Below are 9,651 nucleotides of genomic sequence, written 5' to 3'. Positions count from 1 at the left end.
ATGATGTATAGCAATAACATTAGACATCTGGCAAGACTATGCCAAGAAGCTGGAGTGTAAATAAGATGTCAGTAGGTATCTACTAGAAATAGCTATGCCCCTGTGTCATTAATGGTTATCTATCTCAGATTAATTTCTGTCATTTCAAACACAAGGAATTACAATGTGATACAAAATATACTTTGCTCCTATATACCCGAAGCCTCTCATATTCTATAATCTGAAGCCTAGGAAAAAGAGCAAGTAATAAAATTAGTCTTAAATTCTTAGGATATTTTTGATATTTTAGTGTTTTTAATGACTCCTATTCATAGTAGTGTTGTTAAAAAACAGTTATAAAATCACTAAAAAATTAACATCTAATTGGCTTCTTAAATATCTGCATCCAAGATTCAGTTAGCTTTTTCAGTGATATGTGTTCACACTTGGTTTTAATATCAAATGATTTTCTCTTTCCCAAATATTTATCAAATTTAAAATTATCTTCTACCTATGTATGAAAAAAATTTATTTTCCCAAATGTAACTCTTACTTCTAACATTTACTTACTAAAATATGATATATATTAGTAAGTTTGATCTGAAAACAAGTTTATTTCTTAGAATTATGTCATTCATTCCCACCTAAACAGACAACTGTTGACCATGCTACTGGAAATGGGTAAAAGATTCAGTGAAAACCATGTGTTAATATATATTCTAATTCTTGGCCAGGCTAAACGGTCTTTGTATCATTATAGTGAACATAGGATGCACCTAGACAATAATTCAGTAAATATTAAAACTACTTATTAATTATCACAGGAATTATATAATTAATGGTATCTGAAAATAAAATTACACTATAATTTTAAGAGCAATCAATATTATTCAGAAATTTGTGATCTTATTCTAGGAAAACTTTTTAAAGTAATTTTTTAATAAAAGTTTTGAACATGTACACTTGCTCCCTTTTTATGGCAAATGTTTTGTTACTGGTTGCTCTTTCGTGATCTCATTCCTGGGGTAAATAAATATCTATCTATCACAGATATGGAAACAATGACAGACAAAATGAAGAGCCCATCAAGACCAACCTGGTGAGTTAGTGAGCTTTACTGATACCACTTAGAGAATGTGGATGCCCCCATGGCAGCTGCATCTACAATGTGTACCCCAGCAAGGGTGACACCTCACAACAGCTGGAGCCCTGAAACTTATTTCACTATGTGCAGGTAACTTCAGAGGCTGGGGAATGTACTATTCAGGCAGTTCAGTTGGCCCAAAATGCTCTTTTTGCAACCAGACTGGTCTGTGACTCTTCTAGCCAGTTCATTGGGTCTTTGCTTCTTCCAGCAGCTTGGCAGGTTTGAACCCATTCTATGTACCTCAACTTGTTTGAGAGTATGTCTTAAGAGGTTTTTGTATTTTTACATAGGCTTAGGCAGGAAAGAAACTGATGAGTCTATTCTGTTTCAGGGACTTCCTGAAGTTTTTGAGTTGTTTACTTCCTGAGCATAAAGATAGTATGACTGAGCAATGACAGCTCTTCCAAAGAACCAGGGCTCAAACCCATGCACTCACATGAAAGTTCAAAATTGTCAGTCCTTCCAGTTCCAGTGGACCTGACACTTCTGCCTAGACACACATGGAAGCAGAATACAGCACCAATATAAATTTTAAAAAACGATTTTAGGATAGTTTTATGTCCCTAAAAACCCTAATGTTTCTTACTAGCATCCGTCTAAGATGGAATGTTTGTCTTGGAGGAAATTGCTACTTGACAGTTATACATATAAGGGAATGGATCAGTCTTTAATATCTGTCAGAGTCTTCCTGCTTTCACAATGAGGGAATTTATAGTATGTAATCTTTATGATAATTTTCAGATGTACAGGTAGATCTTTGAAAAGATTCAGAAATCTTTGCAAGCTACATGTTTATTTTTATGAAGTAGTCCATTTGATATGATGCTATTTCATATTGATAGAAAGATCATTAAGTAATGAATAAATTCAGCTTTTTATATTTGATGACTAAAATATGAATACTATGATATAGGAAGAATATATTAACACTTTTAAAACTATAATTCAGACATACAATAAGAACTAATTGGGAACGAAGTTGAATATGTAACACGATTCCTTTCTTTTTACTCTTTAGACTTTTCTTTTTTTCCTATTTGTGTGGAAATGTTATTTGTAATATTAGTTGTTTAATATTTAAATTCTACTTTCTGAAAATACTGAAAGATGCCCATATAGTTCATTGAAGGTACATATTTCAGTTTTGAAAACAATTATGCTCATTTACTATGTATATACAATCTCTATTAAAATCTCTTCTATATATAATTAGTTACTAAAATTGTAGTTAAATTATCTGGGATTTGAGTGATAAATCACTAGGTTATAGTTTACCACAAAAGATAAATATCTAAGTATAATTTTCAGCATCCATGTAAAAAGTCTATGGATTAAATTGGCAGACAAAGATAGGGTGATTTGTGAGATTTTTTGGTCAACAAGTCTTTCCTAATTTGTGAGTCTCAGGTCCCAATAACAAGGTAGGTGGCTCTTTAATAGTGATACTCGAGGTAGATCACTGACCTACATATACTTGGATAAACATGAGCAAAAACACATGCACACGCACACACACACACACACACACACACACACACACACACACAAACACGCGCACGTGCGTGCACACGTAAGAAAGCAACTGGCATCATAGCCATATCATCATCTATCTAAAAAGAAAGAAACAATAAAAGTACAGTGAACAGAGCTGATTTTCTCTGTCAAGTTAAAGACTGTAATCTTATCATTATATTGGAGATTTACAAACCAAAGACATCATTGTAGGTAAGTAGTAAATATACCATTAAATTAATTTAAATGCAACCTGTTGATAGATATTTTATAAGACCACTACTTTTTTACTTTGTTTTATATAGTCAATTTGTTACTCCCCTCCTGGCCTGCTTTCCCACAGTTTCTCATCCCATTCTTCCCCTTCTTGTCTCCAAGAGGATGCCCCCAGTCCCTATCCCTGCCAGGCCTCCTCACTCCCTGGGGCCTCAAGTCTCTCGAGAATTACCTGCATCTTCTCCTACTGATGCCAAACCAGGCATATCTCTGCTGTATATGTGGAGGCAGCCTTATATCAGCTAGTGTGTGTTGCCTGGTTGATGGCTCCGTGTCTGAGAGATCTCAAGGGTCCAGGTTTGTTGAAACTACTGATCTTCCTATTGGATCGCATTCCTCCTCAGCTTCTTTCAGCCTTTCCCTAATTCAACCACATGGATACCCAACTTCTGTCGAATGGTTAGGTGTAAGACCACTATTTTTAAATTGCAACTGTACATGATATAAAAATAAGTTGTTGTTGAATTTCAAGGACAAATTTAGAATATATTTGACAACATAGACCAATGTATTTATTTTAAAAGCAGTTAAATTTAACTTTATGTTTCATTTTTTCATACTAATAGTCAGTCTTAGACGATGGATCACAATCTTCAAAATTCTGAAGGAAAAGTAAATGTAACCTAATATTATTATCAATACTAAAATATTATTCCAGAACCAATAAGACTCTGCAAGACAGAGTTGTGAATGCTAAAACTCAAAGAAAGAAAACAGAAAAAGCAAACTTCTATGATTACCATTTTAAGATGAAGAAAGATGCATACAATCATGAATATAAGGTTTTTCATAGTTATAAAAATTAGGGTCTTCTTCCATTTCCTTCTTCAGAATCTTGAAGTTCTTGTCATACAGATCTTTCACATGTTTGGTAAGAGTCACCCCAAGATACTTTATACTGTTTGTGGCTATTGTGAAGGGAGTCATTTCCCTAATTTCTTTCTCAGCCTGTTTATCCTTTGAGTATAGGAAGGCCACTGATTTGCTTGAGTTGATTTTATAGCCTGCCACTTTGCTGAAGTTGTTTATCAGCTGTAGGAACTCTCTAGTGGAGTTTTTTAGGTCACTTAGGTAGACTATCTTGTCGTCTGTAAATAATAATAGTTTGACTTCTTCCTTTCCAATTTGTATCCCTTTGACCTCCTTATGTTGTCGAATTGCCTGAGCTAGTACCTCAAGTACAATACTGAAAAGATAAGGAGAAAGGGGGCAGCCTTGTCTGGTCCCTGATTTCAGTGGGATTGCTTCAAGTTTCTCTCCATTTAGTTTGATGCTGGCTACCGGTTTGCTGTATATTGCTTTTACTATGTTTAGGTATGGGCCTTGAATTCCTGTTCTCTCCAAGACTTTAAGCATGAAAGGATGCTAAATTTTGTCAAATGCTTTTTCAGCATCCAATGAAATGACCATGTGGTTTTTTTCTTTGAGTTTGTTTATGTAGTGGATTGCATTGATGGATTTCCGTATATTGAACCAACCCTGCATTCCCGGGATAAAGCCTACTTGATCATGGTGGATGATCGTTTTGATGTGTTCTTGGATTCGGTTGGCAAGAACTTTATTGAGTATTTTTGCATCGATGTTCATAAGGGAAATTGGTCTGAAGTTTTCTTTCTTTGTTGGATCTTTGTGTGGCTTTGGTATTAGCGTAATTGTGGCTTCGTAGAAGGAATTGGGTAGTGTTCCTTCTGTTTCTATTTTGTGGAATAGTTTGAAGAGTATTGGTGATAACTCTTCTTTGAAGGTCTGATAGAATTCTGCACTGAAACCATCTGGTCCTGTGCTTTTTTTGGTTGGAAGACTTTCTATGACTCCTTCTATTTCTTTAGACATTATGGGACTGTTTAGATGGTCTAGTTGGTCCTGATTTAATCTTGGTATTTGGAATCTGTCAAGGAAATTGTCCATTTCCTCCAGATTCTCCAGTTGTGTTGAGTACAGGCTCTTGTAGAAGGATCTGATGATTTTTTGGATTTCCTCAGTTTCCGTTGTTATATCTCCCTTTCATTTCTAAGTTTGTTAATTTGGATACTTTCTCTGTGCCCTTTGGTCAGTCTGGCTAAGGGTTTATCTATCTTGTTGATTTTCTCAAAGAACCAGCTCCTGGTTTTGTTGATTTTTTGTATGGATCTCTTTGTTTCTACTTGATTGATTTCAGCCCTGAGTTTGATGATTTCCTGCCTTATACTCCTCCTGGGTGAAATAGCTTCTTTTTGTTCCAGGGCTTTCAGGTGTGTCATTAAGCTGGTAATGTATGCTCTCGCCATTTTCTTTTTGGAGGCACTCAGGGCTATGACTTTTTCTCTTAACACTGCTTCCATTGTGTCCCATAGATTTGGGTATGTTGTGTCTTCATTTTCATTGTGTTCTAAAAAGTCTTTAATTGCTTTCTTTAGTTTCTCCAAAAACTGGGCACCTCACTTCCAGAAGATCCTGCTATACCACTCCTGGGCATATACCCAGAAGACTCCCCACCATGTAATAAGGATACATGCTCTACTATGTTCATAGCAGCCCTATTTATAATTGCCAGATGCTGGAAAGAACCCACGTATCCCTCAACAGAAGAGTGGATGCAAAAAATATGGTATATCTACACAATGGAGTACTATTCAGCCATTAGAAACAATGAATTCATGAAATTCTTAGGCAAATGGATGGAGCTACATAACATCATACTAAGTGAGGTAACCCAGACTCAAAAGGTGAATCATGGTATGCACTCACTAATAAGTGGATATTAACCTAGAAAACTGGAATACCCAAAACATAATCCACACATCAAATGATGTACAAAATGAAAGGAGGAGTGGCCCCTTGTTCTGGAAAGACTCAGTGAAGCAGTATTCGGCAAAACCAGAACGGGGAAGTGGGAAGGGGTGGGTGGGAGGACAGGGGAAGAGAAGGGGGCTTACAGGACTTCTGGGGAGTGGGGGGCTAGAAAAAGGGAAATAATTTGAAATGTAGATAAATTATATCGAATAAAAAAATTAGGGTCATTTGTTTGTAAAATATGACTCTTCATAATTTATTTGGAAATGCTTGTTATTGCTAGGTAGTGGGTAGTTTTTAAAGAACTTTATAAAATTTTATTAAAAACCTATAATGTATATATTATTATTCTGTCCACTTTATGCACGAGAAAACTGGAAGTGTAAAGTAAAATCAACCAGTTTACATTATAGGGAAGTTGGTTTGAATTCAATAAGAGGAATTCTAGGCTTCTTCTATATTTTAATAAATTAGTGTCTTTTGCTTCTACCATAGTTAAGGTTGTTATAGAACATACACTGGCCATTGAAAACATCAGCAAGAATTGTTAGGGAAATTATTTAAATGTTTATATGATTTATTGAATTTTACTCAATTCAAGTGTGTTTTTATTCATGTTTATAGAAATCTTCATTAGTTTTTCCATTGCCATATATAAATATGGGTTTTGTAGTTTAAATAAAAAAATTATAAATGCATAAAATTTATTCATATATATAATGCATGATAATATTTACTTAACATATACTCAAAAATATGGGCTAATAAAGGCATAGCTAGAAGCATATACTTATGTGCACATATAAACTATTGAGGAAAAGCACCCTTAAGTGTTCATAGTCTGACTGTTTTATGAAGATGAAATGAAAGGTGCTTCCAGAAGCCAAATTTAGAACTTCAATCTTTCTGAAATATTTTATGATTAAGTCCCTTAAATTTTTTATGATCTAGTCTTGGGCTGTTGTAATACTCAAACTTATTATTTGGTAATTAGATTATATGTTGCCTTGAGGATAGACTGCAGAGGAAGAACACATACTATTATAACCCAATACACTGGGGGGCATTTTACAGTTTAAATGCAAGTTTATACCACAGCTTTTCTTTAACATTTTATTTTGGGTGATGAGACGATACCAGATGGCACTTTGAATATTCTACTTGAAAACATTCACAGTAATGTCAACAAGTTCAGTGACCACCTTTTTCATTTTCTAGTTTTGCAGCTGACAGTTGTTGGCAGGGACCATGTTCGTACATACCTTGTATCCTGTTAGCCTTCCCTTCTAAGAACCTTCGGCCTTCTTTAAACCTTCACTGATTGAATTTTCATTTTCCTTTGTATCTTACTAACAATATTCTCAGGAGAGATGCTTGCTGTTTCCACAGCAATGTCATGGACTTCAAACACATCTTATTATTGTAAAACCTGGTCTAATCATTTCTGCCACATAAGGCACATCTCATAGTGTCACACTGTGCCTTAAATACTCACCAGTCTTTTATTTTGGTCAGAAATTTCTGCTTTGGGAAGACTAAACTGATCAATTCATATCTGCTTACACTGATGTTAACAACATTTAGGATAGACTTGATTTTAAAGATAGCTTATTCATGTGGCTTTGTGGATGTGTTCATCTTTTTTTCTATGTAGACGATTTTTAGTTATAGCTATTATTGGTTTATGAATTTCCTTTAGGTTGTGTTTATCATAACTAATTTCTCAATTATGGAGAATAATTTTGCTGGATATTAATTATAGTTGTTAGTTATTGTTATCTAGAGCTTAAAGTACATTACTTCATTTCTTCAGGACTGCAGTATTTTCTTTTCTCTAAATAGTCTGCTATTTGAAGAATTTCCAGTGTTCAAGTGGAGTTCAATTCCAATGTGATTCTGAAGTTCTTTCTCTACTTTGGACTTGAGGTTCAGCTCACTTGTTAGAGGGAACAGGTTTGATCCCTAGCAATACTGCAAGAGCACAAGGTACCAGTAGAAACATCAAAAGCCAATGCATATCATCATTATGCCTTGTGTTTATAGTTTGTGTATATCTATATTGTTATTCTTAGATCAAGGACAGTTCAATTACAGTTACACTATTATTAAATTTTGAAATTAGTATTTAATTACTAAAGTTCTCACTTTTATATGCTCCTTTTAAACCCTCCAATATGGGCCTCCCAACTCTGCTTTAAGTTCATACACTTTTTTGCACTCATTTTTATTATATATGTATATGCATATACATATGTATATATATATATACATATATATATACATATATATATATTCCTAAATATAACCCATTTAATTTTTATGTGACTTTGTATGCTTATCAACTGAATATCATTAAATTTTAGAGAGAGATCAGCCTAGGAGAGATCTAAATACATCTACCATCAGTACTATTCCTAGTGTTAATACTAATAAGGGCACTTTTGTTCATTTTTACTGATGTAGCCTCTTGCAGAATAATCTGTAGCCATGTCTGTGGAGACATTTTCCTGATTAATGACATAAAGTGGGAGAGTTCATCCCACTATTGTTAAAGTTACCTTGTGATTTTCCTTTTTTTTCAAGAACTTCAATAAAATAAAACAAAAAATCCATAAAGTTTTTGGACAAACAAACAAACAAACAAACAAAATATAAAAGTGAGCAGGTCATTGGGAGAAATCAGTTAACAGCATTCCGCCATGTTTTATTCTTCATTTCTGATTCCTACCCTGAGTTCTTGTTCTTGCTTCCTTCAATGATAAACTATGACATGGCAGTGTAACCAAACAAATCATTTCATTTCCCATGTTATTGTGTGTGTGTGTGTGTGTGTGTGTGTGTGTGTGTGCGGTTTTCTTATTAATTAATTATTTTACTTATTTTCATACCAGATGTTGTCCCCCTCCCAGTACCCCCTTGAAAAGTTATCCTCCCATCCCCCCTTCACCTCTTAAGGCTGACCACCCCAGTATCCGCCCCCCTGGGTATCATGTCTCTATAGGATTAGGCATGCCCTCTCCTACTGAGGTCAGACAAGGCAGTCCTTCACTACTTATGTACCGTGGGCCTCATACCAGCCTGTGTATGCTCTTTAGTTGGTCGTTCAGAATCTGGAACTCCCTGAGGTCCAGGTAAGTTGACACTGTTGGTCTTCCTGTAGGGCTGCCTTCAGTTCCTTTCATCTTTCCCCTAATTCTTCCATAGGGGTCCCTGACCTCCATCCAAAGAGTATATGATTCTGACTCAGTTGCTGCTAGAGCCTCACAGAGGACAGCCATGCTTGGCTCCTATCTGTAAGTACAACATGGCATCAGTAATAGTATAGTGTTTTGGTGACTGACCATGGGATATATCCCAAGTTTGGCCAGTCACGGCTGAGCCATCCATTCAGTCTCTGGTCCATTTTTGTTCCTGCATTTCTTTTAGACAGGAACAATTTTGGGCTTAAAGTTTTGTAGGAGTGTTGGTATCCCCATCCCTCCACTGGGAGCCTTGTATGACTACTGCAGGTGGTCTCTTCAGTTTCTACATCCACATTGTTGGGTATTTTGGCTAAGGTCATCTACATTGAGTCTTGGGAGCCTCCTGCATCCCAGGTCTCTGGTACATTTTAGAGGTTCCCCACACCCCCTGGAGCTGCATGTTTCCATTCATTCTCCTTATTGCTTTTTGAAATCAGCTTATCAGTGCAATAAAAAGCAAAGAAAAATACCTCCTATGTCTCATTCATTGGTTCAGTGTATATTGAGTGTTGGTGCTCTAAAGCCAGAAATCCCACCTATAAATACATTTGTAATACTAAAGCACTATTTTTATTTTGTGTATGTCAAGGTGAGAACAGTTCAATTACTAGAAAAAATATGATGCACATTCTTCCCTTGATGCTCACAGAAGAGTAGTATACTCAAATGATACAAATGCATAACAGGAAGAAAACACCAAGCCCAGGAATTAAGGCAGATATC

The sequence above is a fragment of the Apodemus sylvaticus genome, chromosome 18, assembly GCF_947179515.1.
Source record: "Apodemus sylvaticus chromosome 18, mApoSyl1.1, whole genome shotgun sequence".
NCBI classification, from domain to species: domain Eukaryota; kingdom Metazoa; phylum Chordata; class Mammalia; order Rodentia; family Muridae; genus Apodemus; species Apodemus sylvaticus.
This window is presented reverse-complemented; position numbering follows the sequence as displayed.